Here is a 22,655-nt window from a genome sequence, read left to right as displayed (position 1 = left end):
AGAATAATGCTGTGTATTTCATTTAGATGTTCATTATCTCTTGTATTTGTAAGTATTTTATAAACCCAGTCAATCAAATACCTTTCGTTGTGAAAAAGAAAAACTTGATATCTCAAGTAGTAATAAGATTGTTATTAAACCAGAGCTTTGAAAGTGATCACCCTGCTTCAAAGCGCAAATGTTTTTACATGCATGTATTACAACAGTTGGAAAATAATGGGCCAGGCAACCTGTGCTGGGTTGGGGACTGTGTAGGGAGTGATGTACATGTCTCTTACTTAACTATGCCTTTATTCCTGTACTGAACTGTTAGCGTAACTAGATGTACATTCACTTCTTGGCTAATTAGTCTGTAGTTGAGCTAGGCAATGTGGGAATGGTATGGACATGTTTCTCATTTTGATAGCTCCTTCTCTTGTACGGTTGCAACACCACTTCCTTTTTCAGCAGCATCTTGTCAGGCTTCATTCTAATGTTTCCAATATCAGCTGTGTCATTGTGATGATTGTCCCACTTGATGCCTCTCATGTCTTCTTTGTTTTATGTCATTCTTGTTTCCTGATTCTGTGTTCTTGCTGGTCCCCTCGTCCTTTTTTGTCCCTAAGTTATAGATTACCCACGTGTTCTATGTTTTGGAATACAGTTGACCCCCGCTATTCACACTCACAATTCGCCGACTGGCTTATTCACAGATTTTTCTATGGACTGCATATATATACCCATTATTTGCCTATTCGCAGTATTTTTCACAGAAGTATTCATAAATTAATTTGTTTTCATATTTTTGTGACAAAGTATACTTTTTTGTGATAAAAGTATTAAAATACTAGAGTACAGGCAGTCCCAGCAGGGTGCTGATAAGCAAAAACTGCCATTATCCAAAACTCAGCAATTTATTTCGCCATGTTTTGGTTAATGGCACTGATAACCGGTTAGTGGCACCTCTTTTAGGTGTGTTATGGCGCCATAACTGTTATCAGCACCTTATGGCGCTGATAACCGAAACTTGGCCCCGTTATGTCGCCATAGATCAATGATTTTGTGGCACTAGACAAGCGCTGTAAAACCAGATTGCCATTAACTGAGTCTGCCGATAACCACGTACTGCCTTCATAAGCATTTTTAAGGGGAGTTTTTCTTGTGTTTTAACTCAAAATATGAAGTTCTAAGTGTTTTAGAGTGATTTTAAGTATTCACAGATTTTAGCTCTATGTGGAGGCGCCTGGTCTGGTATTTCCTGCAAATAAGGGATCTCTCTCTCTCTCTCTCTCTCTCTCTCTCTCTCTCTCTCTCTCTCTCTCTCTCCATGTTCCTAATTGCCTTCTTGTATCCTCCATGTGATCTCATTGTCCCATAGCTACTTCTCTAGTCCTGATGTGGTAATTTAATGATTTAGAGTAGCACATGAGTATCTAAAGAGATTGTTCCAAGACATATTGTATACTAAATTTGGATTCAAACTGCATTTCAGGATTTTGAAATGTTGAGGGAAGAGAGTAGAAGAGATGGTCGGGACGAGGACTCTGATGATGATGATGTTGGTACCTCAAAATCATCATCGAAACGTAAACGTTCCATAGATTCTGATTCAGAAGAAGAGTCCGATACTGACGGAGAGTCTGATGGGAGTTACGAAACTGACGAAAGTGATGAGGAGGGGGAGGAGGAAGATGAGGCACTGAATGTTGGAGAAGAAAAATGGAAGAAAAAATGATAGTGAAGATGAAGGAATGTGATGATGATGATGAGGAAGATGAAGAGAGTGAAGGTAGGTTTGTAGAACTAAGATGATTGATACTTAAGGAGTGTGGTAACTTTGTCCTCAAATTTTCAGTTTCATTTATTTTTAATTTTTTTTGTATGTAACATGCAAGTTTTATCAGTTTTTTGGATGTACAGTGGTTTTTATGTTGAATCTTGAATTGGTAATGATTGATTTGGGCCTTTGTTTTTATATATTTTTCATTATTACCAGTGACAGATAGTGAGGAATATGATACAGATGATGAAACCCAGCCAACAAGTACTCGAAACACCCGTCGCAGGACAAGGATCGAAAGTGGATCTGATTCAGAATAGCAATGGTGTAGAAAGCACTGGCGAACCCTTCTTGTCCCCATATGTTTAGGTCGAATGAAGGGGGAAATTGGATCACCTGAGAATTGTGATCACTCATTTTGTCTTGAGTGTATTCTGGAATGGTCAAAGGTAAGTTTTGATCTCGACTATTAGCAAAGTTGCTGCACAATGTAAATTATGAACATTGTAAACATTGTGTTAAAGCATCAGACTAAGATATTTCATTTAATACCTAATATTGACTATGATCTTAGTGGATTTAAAAATCACAAGTCCATTTGTATTACATTATTATGTATTAATAAATTGATTTGATTGTTCCCAGACAAACAATAGCTGTCCACAAGACAGAATTCCATTTTTCATGGTATTTGTACGTAGCCAAATTGGATGGCCAGTCATCCGAAAAGTACCAGTGGAAGAATCTAAACCAGACAACATTCCAGATGAAAGAGAAGATGATCCAACCTTTTGTGAGGTAGGCAGCCAAATATTCTTTTTTATAAAAGATTGGATGTGACAGATCTGTCATGAATGGATTTCTCTGAACAACTGCTCTGTGTCCATCAGGCAAGCTGTGGATATTCATAGGCTATGTTGGCCATGTGATTGTGTGGTTTTTAAGTGACAAAATTAATTTTGATTCAGAAGTTTTTTACAGTATACACTTACTATAATTAGCATTCACTGTTTATTGTAAAAGATATTGTGATTGTCTGGAACAGGTTTGTGGTCGTTGTGACCGCGAGGATCGGCTATTGTTTGTGTGATGTTGTGACCTTGGATACCACCTGGAGTGCCTTGACCCACCTCTTGAACAAGTGCCAATTGATGAATGGTTTTGTTCTGACTGCCAAGCTGTCAACAGCACGGCAACATGCACTGAGGTGAGTTTGACTTTGTTTTCATTAGAATTTTTATAAATTTATTAACTGGTAGTTTTGCATAAAATAATTGCTGTATATGATTGTTTATAAAGTGCATATTGGTGTTGGTGGTTATATATTTGAAAACTTTGTTAAATTTGTCGTTTCTTCTTGCAGGTGGATATTGAAGATGGGGAACTTCATGACCTTATTGATGATGGTGCTCCAAGTTCATCTCTTCCTACTTTGCGTCCCTCACGTAATAACAGACAGGCTGCTGGGCAGCCTCGTAGAGTTAGGCTTTTGCCCCGCACTCGTGCCTCTGAGAGGGTTCGTGCACGTATAACACGTTCTCGAAAACAGAGGGCAAGGCCAACCATCACAGAAGAACAAGAAAAAGAATATGAGGCTGTAATAGATGCTGTGGCAGTAAGTATGAAGACTTGTCATTTGATAAATAGAGTAGTCATCAGTATTCTCCATGTAAAGAAATGTAGCGTTATTACGTTTAATAATGATGCTTTCAGTATGTATATTTTTGTAAGTTGCATGTCAACAGAGCAGTTATATATATACAGTGGTACCTCGAGATACGAAATTAATCCGTTCCGAGACGGGCTTCGTATCACGAGTTTTTCGTATCTTGAAACACATTTTACATGTAAAATGGCTAATCCGTCCAAGCCCTCCCAAAAAACACCCCAGTAAATTATATTTACCAGCCTAAAACACATGTTCTAGGGTTACGACGGAAGAAATATGACTCCAAAAAGGCAAAATACTGTACATACTTCAGTAATATTGAACTGCATGTAATGTTCAACCCCATTTTTACTGCATATATTAGGACTTTAGCATATGTCCCCTAGCAATAAGCCTAGCCTATGTTAGCAGTTGCTACTGTAGCCTAGTCTATGATTCTGACATCTAAACCTAAGAGCTAAAAGCTTAGAATATGCCAATAAAATGTATAAATAATCAGTATGTACTCATTTCAAATAATTATTAATTAATCATTAACTATAATACACAAACAAACAAAAAACAAACCTTCCAATTGATTGTTTACATTCTCAGCTCTTACCCGTCTTACGAGTATCGAATGAGCGCCAAGCAATCATTTTTCCTAGCACACAGTAAGCCATAAATTGTCATTAGTATCTCTCTTCAACTAATGAAACCACCAAACAGTATAATAACCATTCATTTCTATTCTTTATTCTATCTTTACCTAACGGAGATACCGAGTTACTGACAGCTATAATGAAACATACGTAATACGTATACGTAACGTAATAATAAAACAGAAGAAGAATTCTAAAAAATGCGTATTTGTTGGCAGTCTGATTTATTTTATATTGTATGATATCTAATTCACATTTTTATACATTCAACTTCCCTGCCAGATATATACTTAGCTATAGACTCCGTCGTCTCCGACAGAATTTCAAATTTGTTCCGACACGGCATACAAACCTTCGGTCCTTTTACAATAGGAAGGTACTAGCGGCAGCTGGATAGGTCGTAAGCTTTCGAACAAGGGGTTCGGTAGTTAACTGCTTGTCCGACAGGCGCGCGCGCGCGACTGGGAGGTAAACAAATCTCTTTTGCTTTCGGCCTCGCAGTGGATGGACGTGTTGTTCGACGCTCTCTGCCCGCTTCTCGTCGTTTGCTTTCTGAGTATTTGGTTGTAATTGTGTATGAAAGAGTTATTGTAAGTACAATTATTCTCTCTTTTCATATTAATTGCTGCATTCAATTATTGATTTATGATGGAATCTCCTCGCCTCGCTACCCCACGGAGACTTTGCCCGGGTATCGAAGGGCGTAAATGCGGGAAGTTCCGATCGTTCCCGGAGATTGACCCTCATATTTTGTGTGCTCGGTGTCGGGGGCGCGAATGCACCCGAGCCGAGCCCTGTGATGTATGTATTGATTGGTCGGAGGCGCAGTGGACTTTGTATGAGGGCAGGAAGAAGCGAAGGCCTGCAAAGGAGTCGTCGGAAAGCTCTCCCGCGACTCCTTTGGTGACGGACACTTCGTCTTCTTTCCTGCCGCCCGCTCAACTTCCACGTCTCGCGCCTTCCCCTTCGGGGGGGGTGTCTAGGTCCTTCTCCTCTCCTGACGTGTCGAGTGTGGAGGAGGGCGCTAGATACCCTGACGTAGAGTTGTACTCTGGGTCCTCTATCCGTTCGTCTTCGCGCGAGCGGGTAGAGGATCCTTCTAATCACCCGACTTTTGCCTCCTCAGGTGCGGTTGCCGCGAAGGATGACCTCGGACAGGTGTGGGCATCGTTGGGGCTGCAGGGCGTGCCGAGTGTCCAGGGGCTGCTCTATCATCTCGCTGGCTCCGTGGCGGTCACCCATGCAACGGTCACGACCACCACCACGACCCTTACAACCCCCGGCTATGCTTCACCTCCTCACCTGGTGTACACCCAGCACGCGGTCTCTGTAACACCCACTACATCGGTGCAGGGGCCAGTCGCCGTAACTCGGGGGAGTGTGATGCCGCCACCTGGGTTTGCCGTGCTGCCGCGACCGGACTTCATGTGCCCGAAGAGCTCGCCCCGTGGACCTCCCCACCGGTACCTTAGGACGTCTGTGCCGCTGGTTCGCCCATCCCACTGGACCGCCCCACACAGTCTGCCGTACCTGCCGTGACCACCGCTGCTGTCCTGTACCTGCTCCTGCTGTCTCGTCTGCCGTTCCTGTGATGCTCGCACCTGCTGATGTTGTTCCTGTTCCTGGCGCCGCTGCTCCCGATGCTGGTCTGTTCGGAACAGGTACGTCCGGCCCGGGCCCTGTTGCTTCGGCAACAGCAGCCCGGCTCCGTCCTGGATGACAGATCTGACGTCGGTCCTGAGGAGGTTTGACGAAGAAGAAGAAGAGAGGAGGAAGGTGTCGTCGTCGTCTTCATCGTCTTCTTCGTCGTCGTCGTCGTCTGCCGCCTCTTCCCCTTCTTCTTCTAAGGCTCCCCCGCCGAAGAAGAAGAAGGTCGCCTCCCCCCCCCCTAAGAAGTCTCCTTCGGGAACTTCTAAGGGCCCGTCTCGCTCTGGTGAGACGGGGGGTTCTTCCGCTGGTCGCCCTGCTCCTTCGGGAGCAGGACCCGTCTCTTCTCCCCGCAAGGAAGAAGACTACGGGGACCAGAGGGGTGCCGGCTAACACCGGCACTTCCTCCCACCTGCCTGTCAGTGGTTTCGGCCCACAGCAGCAGGGTCCGGCTCGGCCGCTCGTTCGCGAGAGGTACGAGTGTACGGTCGCCTACCAGCGACCGTGCAGCCAGGAACCAGACCTCTGGAGTCCGCTCAGCGTCAGGTTCACGGCACGGAGCGGAAGACTGGTGACAGCCGCTCACGCGACTCTCACCAGGCCAGCTCTCGCTCTCGCGGCGAGCAGCTGGCTACCCGGGGCGGACGTGACGGTCCATGACCGGCCACGGCTGAGGCTGGGAAGAGGTCCCCCCCGTTCGCCGGCACCAGCCACGGGCTGGTACCAGCGAACTGACGCACCGTGAGGATCGCACCGATCGCACCGTGACAGTGGAGCTCGCCGGTCGCCTGACCGTCGCTCTCACAGAGAGCGATCGGGTACGGCGACCAGCACCAGCTCCTCTGACACACGAGAACCGGGGACGCTGTTTCTCGGTCCAGCCGTTCTCCACAGCGAGACGGCTCGACTAGGTCTGCAGCTCGATCGCCACCGCGGGTTGGCGATCGCCTGCAGTCCTCCAAGCCCGCTGGTGCTACCAGCGAGCGAGGAGAGAGCGTCAGGTCTTCCTCTCCCATACCTTCAACCTCCTCGGGTTGCACCGGAGGGGCGAGGTATTGAGGAGTGATCGTGAGGGGTGCGCCCCTCAGGATCCCGCCACGGCGTCGTACGAACCAGGCTCGGTCCTCGGACCAGCCAGGTCGTACGCACAGGTGGTTGGAGGAGACCGAGAGGGGGCTGTCGCTGCTCCTCTCCTTGAGGGAGGAGGGTCTCGGGAGGTGCTCCTGTTTGAGGGACGGGACTGGACGGTCCGACTCCACAGGATGCAGTCACTCCTGAGATCCAGAGGAACTTTGCCGAGGTTATTGCGCTGATTCGTCAGCACAACGACCTCGGGGAAGGATCGCCGCTCCCACCATCCGAGCCCACGTCCCGGCTCGAGTCGTTCTGGGGCCCGAAGAGGGAACCCAGACCGACGGTGGGTTTGCCGCGTTCGCAGCTTGCGGACTCAGTGCTGGACCAGGTTGAATCGCTTGTCTCCGGACAAGACGGTTCGCTCAAGTCTGGCAGGTCGAGCAAGCTACTTCCACCTCCTCTGCTACGACAGCGGCGGTTTTACCGTGCCATCTGAAGACCCGATGCCGCCCCCAAACAGGTGAACCCGGAGTTAGCTAGGCTGACTCCGGGTGTGTCTCTGCAACAGCTCCTGTCCGAGAACCTGTGGTTCTCGCAGCAAGAGGCACTCGGCCTGGAATCTACCGCCATGGCAGCTTTCCAGGCCGTCTCCTGGCTAGATCTGTGGTCCCTCACAGTATCTAAGGGTCGCAGCCAACTCCGGGGGAATTTCTCCCGAAGATGACCGGCCTTCAGGGGGGTTTTGCCAGTCTGGGGGAAGAGCCATCTCCTTCCTTGCCCACCAGACGGTGAACCTGTGGGCCAACCTGGTTCTCCGACGAAGGGACGCTGTCCTTACTACTCGGGTTTCCAGAGGGCGGCCGGGCGTGAAGCGGCGTTGGGACTTCGAAACGGACCTTTACGGAGTTCCACGTCTCTCTTCCCAGGAGAGATGGTGGACGCTGCGGTGGACAGACGGCGCACTGACGACAGTGACCGTCTGGTTCACCAGGCAGTCTCGAAGGCTTCTGGGCAGCCCTCGGACTGCGGCCAAGTCTAAGAGCTCGGCTAGCGCTTCCTCGGCGGCTAAGACGGTTGCTGCGTCGAAGCCCCGGGGAATGACTCTGTCTTCTTCGACTTCTGGCAAGGGGAGCCGTAACCAGTCCCTCCTCCCGGCCCAGCCCTCCTCATCCCGTGGAGGCTCTGGGTGGGAAGAAGTCGAAGAAAGGGGGGAAACGCTAGGGACGGCGTTCCCCCTCACCTGCTGCCGGAAGTGGGGGGGGGGGTGCCTGGCCAGCCATTGGGCAACTTGGCAGCGCTAACGGCGCCGAGACCTGGATTGTAGATGTCCTTCGGGAGGGATATCTATTACCCTTCGAATCTCGGCCACCCCTCACCTCCAACCCGGTCAACAGCAGTCGTACGTTCCAGGGTCATCGAAGGACGTAGCACTGAGACAGGAGATAAAGCCACATCGCTGAGCAAGAGAGCTGTAGAGATCGTCACGGATCAGTCACCGGGCTTTTACAGTCGACTCTTCCTGCTGGAAAAGTCTACGGGAGGCTGGCGCCCGGTGTTGATAGATCTCTCTCCCCTGAACCGGTTTTTTTGTTCGCCAGACCCACGGTTCACGATGGAGACGGCCCGCTCAGTGCTCGACTCCATCAGGGAGAACGATTTCATGCTTTCAGTGGACTTGAGGATGCGTATTTCCAAATACCCATTCATCAGTCATCCAGAAAAGTACCCTTCCGCTTCATCCTCGACGGGACGGTGTACCAGTTCAGGGCACTGGTGCTTCGGTCTCTCAACCGCCCCACAGGTGTTCACGCGAGTGTTCACTCTGGTGTCTGCTTGGGCCCATTCGCACGGGATACGTCTGATGAGGTATCTCGACGATTGGTTAGTCCTGGCGAGCTCCCGCTCGCAGTTGCTACAGGACATGGGATCGACTGCTCGAGTTCTGTCACGATCTGGGGATCGTGGTGAACTTCGAGAAGTCCAATCTCGAGCCCAAGCAGAGGATGAAGTACCTGGGTATGCTGATCGACACGGTAGCAGGGCGAGTCTTCCCCGCAGACTCGCGGATCAGCAGATTCAGGGAGGCAGCCAACCAGTTCCTGTCCTCGGCAGGAACAGGTAGCTCAGCGATGGCAAGTCGTGATCGGACACCTGTCGTCACTCGAGAAGTTAGTCCCTCACGGGCGTCTTCACCTGCGGTCTCTTCAGTGGAGACTAAAGGAGAGTTGGTCGCAGGCGACGGATCCCCCAAGCTTTCCAGTGTCACTGACACAGGAGGTGAGGCAGGACCTAGCCTGGTGGCTGGACGACAGGAACCTCTTAAGAGGAGTGCCTCTCCGCACTCCCCCCCTCCCCCGACATGCAGCTGTTCTCAGAACGCATCGACCGAGGGATGGGGCGCACACCTGGAGGAGTTGCTGACTTCAGGAGTGTGGGACGAGAACGACAAGCACCTTCCACAGATCAATGTACTGGAACTCAAGGCAGCGTTTCTCGCTCTCCAAGAGTTTCAGACCGCTTGATGGGACACTCAGTGGTGTTGATGTGCGACAACACCACGGTGGTGGCTTACGTCAACAAACAGGGGGGCCTATTTGTCTCTCCGTTGTACCAGTTGACTCGGCAGGTGCACGAGTGGGCTCAGGCACACTCAATAGAGCTGTCGGCACGCTACATTCCAGGTAAGAGGAATGTAGTAGCAGACAGCCACGCTCAGCCGTCGGGATCAGGTGATAGGGACCGCATGGTCTCTACACCAGGACGTGGCGGAAAGGCTCTTCGACCTGTGGGGGCGACCAGTCGTGGATCTGTTCGCCACCCGGCACAACAGGAAGCTCCAGGTGTTCTTCTCGGCCGTGCCGGACCCATGGGCAGCTGCAGAGGACGCTCTTCAACACCCGTGGACAACCTCTTCGCCTATGCCTTTCCCCCCGTTCAGCCTGATTCGCAAGGTGATCAGTCGAGCACTGGTCACCCCGAATCTCAGGATGATCCTGGTGGCTCCCAAGTGGCCACAGGCCATTTGGTATCCGGACCTGCTGGCTCTTCTCGCAGGAGAACCGAGAGAGATTCCCCCTTGGCACAACCTTCTCGCCCAGCCACACGTCGAACGGTACCACCGAGCAGTCCAGTCCCTACGTCTTCAACGGCTGGCTGTTATCCACCATCTCTTGCGAACGAGAGGCTTTTCTCGTAGCGCAGCAACAGAGATGGCTGAAACGTCCGTCAGTCCTCTGCAGCTGTGTACCAGGGGAAGTGGGCCGTCTTCTGTGGTTGGTGTCGTAGACGGGGTCTATCCTCCTCAAGAGCCACTCTTCAGCAGGTAGCGGATTTCCTCGTTTTTCTTCGCCGAGAGAAGCTCCTCTCAGTCCCCACAGTCAAAGGATACAGAGCCGCCTTGGCGCTCGTCCTGAAACTGAGGGGGTTGGGGGGAACATCTCGAACTCGTTCGAGATCTCCTTGCTTATGAGGAGCTTCGAAAGGTCTTGCCCACCCAGGGAACTCAGGCCCTCCCCTGCGTGGGATGTGACTCTCGTCCTTAGGAGTTTGACTCGAACGCCGTTCGAGCCACTCCGGGAGTCGTCAGACAGGGATCTGACCCTCAAGACCCTCTTCTTGCTGGCCCTGGCATCGGCGAAGAGAGTAGGGGAACTTCATGGTCTTTCCTATGATGTACGACACTCCAGGGGATGGGGATCCGTGACGCTCGATTTCGTCCCGAACTTCGTTGCGAAGACTCAGAAACCGTCGGTCCCTGACGACAGGTTCGAGTCATTCACGATTCCTTCCCTATTGGACTTCACCGATAATGATGCGGATGAGATGCTGCTTTGTCCTGTGAGGGCGCTACGGCGCTATCTGAAGAGAACTCGACACCTCAGGCCTGAGTGTCGACGCCTCTTCGTTAGCACCGGGGGTCACCAAGAAAGAAGTATCCAAGAACACTCTTTCATTTTGGCTGCGTGAGGTCATCAGGAGGGCGTATGAGGCTGATGGTAGTGACGACATCCGTACGTCCCGTCCGAGAGCTCACGAAGTCAGAAGTATTGGCCCGTCGTTGGCGTTTCGTAAGAACTTCTCCGTGGCGCAGGTCCTGAAGGCAGGGGTCTGGTCTAACCAGACTACCTTTACGTCCTTCTACCTTCGGGATATTGCCCACAGGTCCTTGGATACCTTTTCCTTGGGACCCGTGGTGGCTGCTCAACAAGTTGTGTAGCTAACCCAGACCCTCGCAGGCTGAACAGCATCGAGTCCTGGTGTGACTGTGTGGATGGATGTGTGAGTGAGTGAGTGACTGGCTCTCTCTTCCCATCTTTTCCTCCCCCTCTACCTGTGGGCAGAGGGCCATGGTCGTCACTACGCTGGATGAGGACGAGATGCAGGTGAGCTATATGACAGAGCCCCATCCTATCCCTAGGGATAGGAGCAGAATATCCACCACTTCCTTCTACAAGGGGGGGAAGTGGATGCCTACAAGAGTCAAACCCATGACTTTATATTTGCTCCTGTACAGGAACAAGTTCTTACATTGCTGGTACGAAGAGATACGCATGCCTCTCTCTTAGTACTCGGTCCAGAGGTCTGACCATTGATCCTGCGGTGCACACCCCGATCAATCGGACAGAGGCTTGGATCCCTACTCGCGTCTTACGACCAGGGAGGCTTCCAAGGTTGGGCGAACACCAGTCTGTTCACAAAAGACTCAGATTCCACCCACCAAGAAGTGAGTCTTCCTATTGTAAAAGGACCGAAGGTTTGTATGCCGTGTCGGAACAAATGACAATTTGTCCAAAATTGCATTTTTCCTAACTATACAAACCTGAGGTCCTTTTACACATAGCCCCACCTCATGCCACCCCTCACTCTGCAGTTTTTGCTTGGGCCAAAAGCAAAAGTGATTTGTTTACCTCCCAGTCGCGCGCGCGCGCCTGTCGGACAAGCAGTTAACTACCGAACCCCTTGTTCGAAAGCTTACGACCTATCCAGCTGCCGCTAGTACCTTCCTATTGTAAAAGGACCTCAGGTTTGTATAGTTAGGAAAAATGCAATTTTGGACAAATTGTCATTTCGCGGCACACGCTACCGGTAGGTCAGGTGATCTACCGCCCTGCCCTGGGTGGCAGGACTAGGAACCATTCCCGTTTTCTATTCAGAATTCTTCTGTCGCCCGGGCCATCAACATTGTTGTTGGTTCCTCTCGATTGGTTTTTTCTTTTTTCACCGCAATTGATCTTCTTGACCGACTTTTGGTGACGTATCTGGATTGTTGGATTGGCATACGCTTTTGTGGACTGTTTTGTGGACTTGATTTTGGAATTTTTCTTTAATAATGTCTGACTCTGGAATGGTTGTGAGACGTTGTGTGAATGTAGGCTGTAAGGTGAGGTTGCCGAAAGCTTCGGTAGACCCTACGACGGTATGCAAGGGTTGCAGGAGTATGAATGTTCTTTTACTAATACTTGTAAGGAATGTGAGAACTTGAGTGAGAACAAATGGAAGGGCAATCCTAACTAATATTTAAAAAAAGTTAGAGAGAGAAAGAGTGAGGAAGGCTTCTTATAGAAGTTTCTAAGTAGTTCTAGATCTGAAACTAATTCCTAGCTTGGGATCTTCCCCAAGGGTAAGTATTGCTACTTCTCCTTCCATTGCAGCCCCTTCTCCTATTGCAGAACCTGTAGATTCAGCAAAAGAACTTGCGGATCTAAAAGCAGCCTTCAAGTTGATGGAAAACAAAATGGCTGCCATACAAGGTAAGGCTAGTGATTATTCAGTGGACAGTGATATGAGTGTCCCCAGTGTATGGAGGGGGCATCTGGTCGGCTCAGCAACGCTCCTAGGTCTAGACCTCTTCCAAGCTCACATGCCCAGAGGAGAAGGAATGTCGAAAACCGAAAGGAGGTTGTGGAGAATCCCCACCGATCAGGTGTCCCTTCGGCGGTTTCTGTGACACCCCAGACTGCCAAGGATCGCTATTGTAAAAGCGTCCTGCGTGAGTGTTTTTCGTCGTCGGGATCTTCATCTCCGAGACGTGATTGGAGAGATTCAGATCGATCTCGGCCACTCAAGAGGAGTTGGAAGGCTCCGACTATTGATTCGAGCCCAGAACAAACTTCCCTCTGAGGAGTCTCCCTCGGGAGTGAAGAAGGCAAGAAGAGCCATTCTTTCAACCAGAGTGAGAAGGAGGCAGGAGGTGGAGGCTATGGACTCCTCCCCTCCTCCTTCCCCTCCTCCCGAAGAGGATAAAGAGGAGGTTACGAAGAGATTCATGATGGCGATGCAAGAGCAGATTTCGTCTTTTGTAGGAGTTCTGTCAAAGGAGCCTCCTAGAAGGAAAGACTCTTCCCTTCCGATCAAAAGATCCTCCAGACGTATGGAGGTATCTGCCGCCAGGATCGATACTCCTACTCGAGGTGAGGTTTCCGGTACGACCTGGATGAACCTATCAGACGTCTGGCACCGGCCAGGAGTGAGGAGTCACCCACGGAGGCAGGAGCCAAGAGCCAGGAGTGAGTAGTCAACCAGGAGGCAGGAGCCAAGAGCCAGGAGTGTGGAGGCATCCAGGCAGGAGGCAGGAGCCAGGAGGCAAGAGCCAGGAGGCAAGAGCCAGGAGGCAAGAGGCAGGAGTCAGGAGTCAAGAGGCAGGAGCCAGGAGCCAAGAGGCAGGAGTCAGGAGGCAGGAGCCAGGAGTCCGGAGGCAGGAGGCAGGAGTCCGGAGTCAGGAGGCAGGAGTCAGAAGGCAGGAGTCAGGAGCAAGAGTCAGAGCCAGGAGGCAGGAGTTGGAGACTCGTTCCTGGAATTTATGACTCTTCTCCAAATAGGAGCTCCTCTCCTTCAGAGCGTAGGAGGTCTTGGAAGGACTCTCCCTCCAAACGTGAACTTCTCCTTCGTGTGATCGAGGGTTAGACGAGTTGTCTGATGACGAACCTCCTGCTAATGAGGGACTCTCGAGATTATAAATCTTAGCCTCATTATTGCTTCAAGAATTTGGAGATTCTCTTAGTCCGGCGGCTCCTCCTTCTCCTCGTTCTCTTTTCGAGCTCGGCTACGGCAAAATCTTCGGCCTTTTTGAAAATGAAGCCTGCTATATCATGAAGAAGGCACTCCATTCTTTAGATTCTTGGATGGACAAGAAGAAGGAGTTGAGAAAGACGGTATTCTGCATGCCTCCTTCCAAACTACATGGAAAGAGAGGTATTTGGTATGGGACAGGAGAGACTATGGGTCTTTCTCTACCTGCCTCTGCAGATGCAAGACTTTTCCAATTTAGTGAGGCCTCTAGACGTCACTCCTTAGGATCGGTCAGAGCGACGTGGAGCACATCAGAGTTGAACCACTTTCTAAAGGGACTTTTTGTCACTTTAGAGGTGTTCAACTTTCTGGATTGGTCACTCGGAGTTCTGGCCAACAAATCTAAAGATCCGGAGTTTCTTAAAACCCAGAGATTCTCCATAGCGTCCTGTCTTGCATGGACAAGGCAATACAGGACGGTTCGGGTGAAGTGGCTTCCCTTTTTGGTGCTGGTGGTCTCCTGAAAAAGAGATCAGTATATGGATCCCTATTATCGAAAGGGGTTTCTCCGAGCCAGAGGACTGCTTTATTGTTCGCCCCTCTATCGGATCATCTGTTTCCTTCTCAGTTAGTGAAGGATATATCTCGCTCGCTAACTGAGAAGGCGACACAAGACCTACTAACACAACGTCCAAGAAAGGACGCCCTGTAGTGTCGGCGATTAAGAAGGACTCTCGTCCTCCTCAGCAGCCCTTTCGTGGAGGTACAGCGGCTCGTCCCCCTGCCAGAAAGAAGAGCTCTGATAAGAGAGGAAGGTCTTCCCTTAGGCCCTTCAAGAAATCCAAATGACTTGTTGCTCCTTCAAGCACCAGTGGGCGCCAGACTCCTGAACTTTGCAGGAGTATGGGCAAAAGGGGAGCCGACCCTTGGTCAGTGTCGGTCCTAAAGAGGGATATGTAATCCCCTTCTAGAACAGCCCTCCCCTAACATCTACGCCTCGGGAACTGTCAGCGAGGTACAGAGACCCGGTAATGAGAAAGACTCTCCTTCAAATGGTGGAACAAATGTGGGAAAAAGAGGCCATCGAACTGGTGCAGGATCCACACTCCCCTGGGATTTTACAATCGCCTTTTTCTAGTACCAAAGGCATCGGGGGGGTGGAGACCAGTTCTGGACGTAAGCGCTCTGAATCGCTTTGTTCAAGAAAAAGAAGTTTCGCAGGTGGAAACGTCCGCCATCAGTAATGTCGGCTCTTCGTCCAGGAGATTGGATGGTCCTCTGGACTTGCAGACGCATATTTCCACGTTCCCATTCACCATTTGTCAAAGAAATATCTTCGTTTTGTAATAGGAGACAAGATCTTTCAATTCAGGGCTCTGTGCTTCGGTCTGTCTACAGCTCCGCAAGTATTCACCAACCTGATGGCGAATGTGGCAAGATGGCTTCACCTAGACGGAATAAGCATCTCCCTCTACTTGGACGACTGGCTGATCAGGGCCAAGTCGGAGATTCAGTGCTTGGAGGACTTATTAGTAACAAGGAACATGATAGAATCGCTGGGATTACTCGTGAACCTCGAGAAGTCGCAGCTGATACCCCAGCCAGAGCTTGGTCTATCTGGGGATTCAGATGGATTCTCGGGGTTTTCGAGTATTTCCTTCGCGAGAAAGAATCACTCGAGGTTTGTCGAAAATCTCGAGCTTCTTAGAGAAAAAGAAAACAGTTCAGCGAGGGATTATCTGAGCCTCTTAGGGACCCTGTCCTCACTAGAAAAGTTCTTCTCTCTGGGGAGGCTTGCACCTTCGCCCTCTTCAGTTTTTCCTGAAAGGGGTGTGGAGTTGGAAGACGGGACAACTCTCGGACATCTTCCCGCTTCCACAAGAGGTAAAGGATCATTTGAAGTGGTGGATCCTCCCTCTTCAAAAGAACGAAGGCGTATCGCTTGCCCTGCAGAACCCAGACCAAGTGTTATATGCCGACGCTTCGGAGTCGGGATGGGGAACGACGTTAGGAGCAAGGGGAGGTGTCAGGCACCTGGACAAAGGAACAGGTGTCCTGGCACATCAATTGCAAGGAACTAGTGGCCATACACCTAGCCTTAAAGTTCTTCGAAGAGATAGTCAGAGGCGAGGTGATACAGTTAAACTCGGACAACACCACGGCTCTGGCTTGCATACGCAAGCAAGGAGGCACGCACTCTTTCTCCCGCCGTCTTTCAGTTAACAAGACACCTGTTTAACCTGGACAGAAGAAAGAGGCATAACTCTCCTCACAAGATTTGTTCAAGGCATCAAGAATGTGAGAGCGGACAGACTGAGCAGGAGGAATCAGGTCCTTCCCACAGAATGGACTCTACATCGAAGAAGTGTGTCGAAGTCTTTGGTCCCTGTGGGGGAGACCTCACATAGACCTGTTTGCGACGTTCCTCTCCAAAAGAATAGAGATCTTTTGCTCTCTAGTGGAAGATCCGAGAGCCTTCGCAATAGACGCGTTTCTCCTGGATTGGTCGGGTGTGGACGCATACGCCTTTCCCCCTTCCCCCCGTTCAAGATCCTGGGGGAAGTGCTCAGGAAGTTCGTAGCTTCGAAGAACACGAAGTTGACGCTAATAGCCCCATTTTGGCCAGCCCAGGAATGGTTCACAGAGGTACTGGAGTGGATAGTGGACTTTCCCAGATCTCTTCCAAACAGACCAGATCTACTCAGACAACCCCACTTCGAGAGGTTTCATCACAACCTCCCAGGTCTCGCTCTGACTGCCTTTCGACTATCGAAAGACTTGTCAGAGCGAGGGGCTTTTCTCGCAAGGCTGCGGGCTCTATCGCTAGAGCCCGCAGAGCTTCGACGAGAAGAGTATACAATCAAAGTGGGAAGTCTTTAGGAGGTGGTGTAAGAGTCAGAAGCTGTCCTCCTCCAGTACCTCTATAGTTAATATTGCCGATTTCCTCCTCTTTCTGAGAGAGGAATCACACCTTTTTGTCTCAACAATAAAAGGATACAGAAGCATGCTGTCTTCATATTTTTAGGAATCGAGGGTTAGATATTGCAAGCAACAAAGATCTACACGATCTAATTAGATCCTTTGAAACTTCAAAGGCAGCTACTCCTAGAACACCTAGTTGGAATCTAGACGTGGTACTGAAATTCCTTTCATCGGATAAATTCGAGCCTTTACATCTGGCTTCCTTCCGCGACGTCACTAGGAAATGCTTATTCCTGGGTGTCTCTCGCTACAGCCAAGAGGACGGAGCGAATTGCACGCTCTAGATTCCACAGTGGGGTTCAAGGAGATGCTGCCATCTGTTCTTTCCAGACAATGTTTCTGGCAAAGAACGAAAACCCGTCAAAACCGTGGCCCAGATTTTTTGAGGTAAAAGGCCTATCTAACCTCGTAGGCAGAGAGATAGAGAGGTCTCTCTGTCCAGTGAGAGCTCTTAAATATTATTTAGAGAGGAAGAGACAGATGGGAGCTTGTCAACAAGGTCTTTGGTGTGCGGTGAAGAACCCCAAAAGACTCATGTCCAAGAACGCCTTGGCTTTCTTTGTGAGAAGCGTAATTACGGACGCTCACAAGAACTGCTCGGAGGAATCCTTCGGTCTTCTAAAGGTCAAGACCCATGAGGTGAGAGCAGTAGGCAACGTCCTTGGCGTTCCAAAAGAATATGTCTCTAAAAAATATCATTGAGACTACATATTGGAGGTGCAATTCAGTGTTTGCATCTCATTATCTGAAGGATGTGAGAGTGACCTATGAGAAGTGCTTCTCGCTAGGTCCATTTGTATCAGCAGATACAGTGCTGGGTCTTGGAGCAAAGACTGATCCTTAAATATTGTGTTTTATTGTACATAAACCCTCTTGTCAGATATGTGCTTGGTTTTCTATTAGCAAGCTCACTGATGTCGCACGGGAGCATAGTGTCATTGCTGGTAGGGGATCAAGGGTATGTATGGCTAGTAGGGGAGTACAAAATTTTTTTTTTGTATATTTTGTAATGAAACGTGTAATTATGTTTCGAGTTTTTGGTTGTTTTGTAAGGAGTTCGGGGATAACTCCTTGCAATCTTAGAACTAACATGGATGTTAGGATCAGGTGATCGGGATCGGTGTTGTGCTCCTTGAACAAGGTGTATTGTCATGTTAGTGGAATAGCACCCAATGACAAAGGCCTTTAGGCTCTGCCGAGTAAGTGGATAAGACCCCATTGGCAGACCCACAAGAACTCTTAGCCATAGATCAATATCTCGCTGAGGCTCTTGAGGCTAAGCAGACTCCAAGGCAGTAGCCGCGAAGTCTTCAGCCTAATAAGGTAGGAACCAAGGTTTATTAATACCTACAACATATGTTGTTTACCTGTCTATTTCAGTAGTTAGCTGTCTCTTACCCACCACCAATGGGCTGAATAATCAGCTAAGTATATATCTGGCAGGGAAGTTGAATGTATAAAAATGATATTGTCATGTTACAATAAAGTTTTATACATACTTACCTGACAGACATATACGATTAATGGCCCACCCAGCCTCCCCGCAGGAGACAGGTGGAAGAGAAGAATTCTGATTAGAAAACGGGAATGGTTCCTAGTCCTGCCACCCAGGGCAGGGCGGTAGATCACCTGACCTACCGGTAGCGTGTGCCGCGAAATTTGAAATTCTGTCGGAGACGACGGAGTCTATAGCTAAGTATATATCTGTCAGGTAAGTATGTATAAAACTTTATTGTAACATGACAATATCATTTTTTTTATTAAATGTATTGCATGTACTCATTTCAAATAATTATTAAGTAACCATTAACTATAATAAACAAACAAAAAAAAGCTTCCAAACGTCTGTTTACATCCAGCACTTACGAGTATCGAACGATCGCCAAGCAATCACTTTTACACAGTAAGCCATAAATTTTCATTATCTCTCTTCAACTACTGAAACTACCAAACAGTATAATAACCATTCATTTCTATTCTTTATTCTATCTTTATCTAATGTTCTTTTTTTTATTAAATGTATTGCATGAATACTAAGTTTTTCAATTTACAGCAACCTTTTACCAATTGAATACTTAAAGCACAAGGGGTAGATGCTGACCAATAGGAGAGCAGGACCTTATGGGGTGACTAGCATCAGGAACCAATGGGAGAGCGGGAGGATGGTGGCGAGTTTACTCAGTTGGCGGCGCGGGAGTTTTAAAATTGTTCTCGGTGGTCCGGGCGAATCTCGGGACTTTATAGCAACAACCTTTCGTATCTTGAAAACTTTTCGTATGTAGAGCAGTAAAATTTTTCGTATTGGCTTTCGTAACTTGGATTTTTCGTAAGTTGAGCCTTTCGTATCTCGAGGTACTACTGTATATACACTGCCCAAGAAGGCTCTTCATGGCATTGTTGTGGATTTTTATGCTCATAATAATTTTAAGAAAATATATGGCATTAGTTCCTATGTGGATACGAATCTTTACCTTTTATGTAGGCATACTTTCAGTGGAAACTGGTCCTGTCACTAAAGTTTGGTAACAATGTAGTTTTTTAGTGACAAGTCATTATGGGGAACTTGCCCATCCATTCAACTGTTGTCATTTTCTTTGGCTGTGCTGCTATACAGATGTCTTCCTACTTGCTAGACTTTTCTTATTATTATTATTATATGTTTGTGGTATGAATGGTGATGCATGATTTTCAAATGGGGGATAATATCTGAACGCACACACACACACGCTCTTTGCCATGTGAATGTTGATCATCACATTCTGTCTGTTCTTTTCTAGAGATCAGGATAGCATGCTGTCTTTGAACTGCCCATTAAAGAAGTAAGAGATTGTTAAAGAATAATAGGTCTGAGAAGGCTGCTGTTCTGAGTATGGCAATACTTTGGCTTTTCCAACCAACTTCCATTGATGATCCCCTGATGTGACCATTGTATCTGCCACTGGTTTGGTGGTTTTTGTCTAAGGAGGATATGCTTGGGTTGATGTGATCAACTTGGGTGCTCCTGGAATGTACGTTTGATGTGCACTGGCAGTTACCTGGTACTTTCATTGACTTTTTCCCCACTCTAACCTCTTCTGCTTCCAGCTGTGCAATGACTCCAAAGGATTCCAATGAGATGAGGGAGTAGGTGAAAAGGGGTGCTGTCCCCAATACCTTAATAAACCACTTGGCTACCTTAGTTTCAGCAGATACTTCTGCTTTGACAGTACCCTCTCTGGCTGAGATCTCCATTGCAGATGTACCTTTTGTTGCTGTTGTAGTTGCTTCAGCAGCTCTTATGCAACTTCTGTTCATGCAGGAATGCTTGTCTCAGGTCAGTCCTTAGTTATTGCTGGCTTTTGATAGTCTAGAAGTGACTCACTATGTCTTCCTTTTAATAGAGGTTGTTTGCCATCAGTAGAGCATTAACATTGATGAATTAAGTGCAGTGATATTGCTACCATCTGAGCTGGCATTCCCCTCACAGATGGAAAATACTGATAGATCTAAATCTTCATTAGTAATGGTATTTATAACTGTATCACCCATCAGAGCATATCAATTACAGTGTTCACCCGTATTCACGAGGGTGCATACCAGATGATCCCTGCGAATAGTTGAAACCCCTATAAAAACGCTTAAAACTACCTTTTTTTGTTAGTTAAAACTCAAGAAAACCCACAAAAAAAACAATGTTTATATGTGGTTTTATTAATAGTATTATCAAAAAGTGCATTTTATGATGAAAGCGATAAAGAAAAACAGTAATTGTGGGTATTTCTTATAGAAAAAAATACCACAAATAGGTGAATTTTCTGCAAATAATGAGGGGTATATGTTTGTCCAGAGAAATCCGCAAATCTAGAGTGCGCAAATATGGGGAGTTCACTGTATTCCGTCTTAACAATGGTTATGTTTTCACAGCAGATTTAACTGCAGTAACAAGACCAGCTTTTGAAATAATGAAAAAGTCTACTATCACAGGAATATCTTTATCAGCAGTCATGGTATTTACAGCCAGGTCAACCAACAAAATATATTTATTTTTCTTGCCTAACAATGGTTCTGTTTTTACAGAATTAACTGCAGTAGTAAGAGCAGCTATTAAAGTGATGAAAGATATTCTGTCACAGAAATAATATTTTTAGCTTTATAGAAGTGCTTTAGAAACACTAGTATTGTACCTCAGAAAATATCCTTGCACGACAAATTAAATTTTCACTTGAGAAATTATATGGAGATACTAGTAAATGTATAGAAATGTGTTGGATTCTTGTTCATTTAAGCAAAGGAAATGAAGAAGCCAACAAAGCAGCCAAAGAAGCTGCTACAAATGACATATTAAGATCTTCTTGATTGATATAACCTCTCCAAAACTCTTGTTGATTTTATAAACCTCCAAAAACTCTTATTGATTATTACCTCTCAAAAAAAAAACCCCAAAACCCAAAAACCCATTATGTAATCAACAATGGAAAATAATATGGAGCATTAAACATGATAACAAATTAAAAGATTTAAAATCCAGTATTGGAATATGAAATAAATATATCAAAGGGCAAACTCATAAATAATTTTGTCTTTTCCTGGAGTTGCTCACTCTTGTGACCCATGGATGTTTGATGAATAGCCCACCTGATACAATTCCTCTATGTACAGACTGTAGAGCAACACTTACAGTTAAACGATTTTTGTGAATGTTCAAAATACAATTGACAACAGTTGTCAAGCCTTTGAAACTAATCCGTCAGTTGAAAGAAATTTCATCAGGGTTGTCCATTGTTTTCAGTTAACCCAATTATTTAGTCCGGCCTTATAAGAGCTAATTAAATTAACTCAACGTCCCGGTTAAAGTACCTTATTATAATAATAAGTCTAAATTGAGTAGAACAGGGCTCTGAGAAAGCCAGACTCGCATAGGGCTCTCACAGTTGTGACATCAGGAATGCTGGGCCTCCTTATATGTGGTTGCAGAAGTTGTCCTTCCATTGCTTTCGTACTTGACCAGGAAGCTGGCATATCTAGGCGGGTAAAACATAACTAGTAGTCCATTTCATCAAACAGTCCCATCTAATTACTGAGTCTAAATAGAAGACAAAGTTTTACATCCTTCCAGGAACAAATTGTTATAACCAACTCCATATTCATCAATGTTACAGAAAGAGAAAGAGGTGCCATCATTGATTAAATTTGTGGGTAACCCACCTGCTCACTTCCTAACTGCTACTTAACTACCTTATTACAAACTTCAATGAATGCACCGGTTTCTACTTGAGGTATATCCATATAAAAGACTAAAGTCTAATGTATGTGAGGAAATGCAAATTATCATGCATTTGTAGTGTTTCTGTATCTTGTGCATCAAAATTTTAGCATTGGACCATCTTAAGTAGTTTACATTATTTTTTATTGGACCTTCTTGTAGTTTACATTATTTTTTTCTTAACTTTTCAGGCTGCTTGTGGTAGTGCCACTGTAAGTTGGCCATTGTACGTGGCCAGTGCCGTCCAAAGATCGAATCTCCTCTCTAAACCCAGACGTACCACAAAAGCACCAAAGAGAAAGAGGAGAAAAGTTAACTAGAAAAGGGAAGGCTAAGAAAAGGAAAAGCACTACCAGAAAGCGCAGAACTGCCAAAACTAGGAAAACTAAGGGTACAAAAACACGTAAAACAAGGAAGACTACGAAACGGAAGGGCAAAGTCAAGAGAAAAAGGAAGGTAAGTCATCATTTTTAATCTTTTTGAAAGTATGATTGAACAAGTATCCTAAGTAGGAAAGTATTATTTAGTAAATGTAAATCATGACAGAAGTGATTTTTGTTAGCCTTACGAGTAGTCTGTGACTTTACAGATTAAGGAAGTCAACTTTTGTGTGAAATTCTAAAGAAATGAATG

The 22,655-nt window shown here is 47.2% G+C and overlaps 1 long non-coding RNA gene across 1 annotated transcript; it reads left to right on the top strand.

Moving 5' to 3' along the window:
- Window positions 1-2,849: 2,849 nt before the first annotated feature.
- On the top strand, window positions 2,850-22,249 carry LOC135217181 (uncharacterized). The gene is made up of 3 exons (XR_010315074.1): window positions 2,850-2,966; window positions 3,123-3,374; window positions 22,214-22,249. It is a non-coding gene; the product is annotated as an uncharacterized LOC135217181 (long non-coding RNA).
- Window positions 22,250-22,655: the final 406 nt, after the last annotated feature.

The sequence above is a fragment of the Macrobrachium nipponense genome, chromosome 7 (assembly GCF_015104395.2).
Source record: "Macrobrachium nipponense isolate FS-2020 chromosome 7, ASM1510439v2, whole genome shotgun sequence".
NCBI classification, from domain to species: domain Eukaryota; kingdom Metazoa; phylum Arthropoda; class Malacostraca; order Decapoda; family Palaemonidae; genus Macrobrachium; species Macrobrachium nipponense.
The sequence above is the reverse complement of the archived record's forward strand: the minus strand, read 5'-3'. Positions and strand labels throughout refer to the sequence as shown.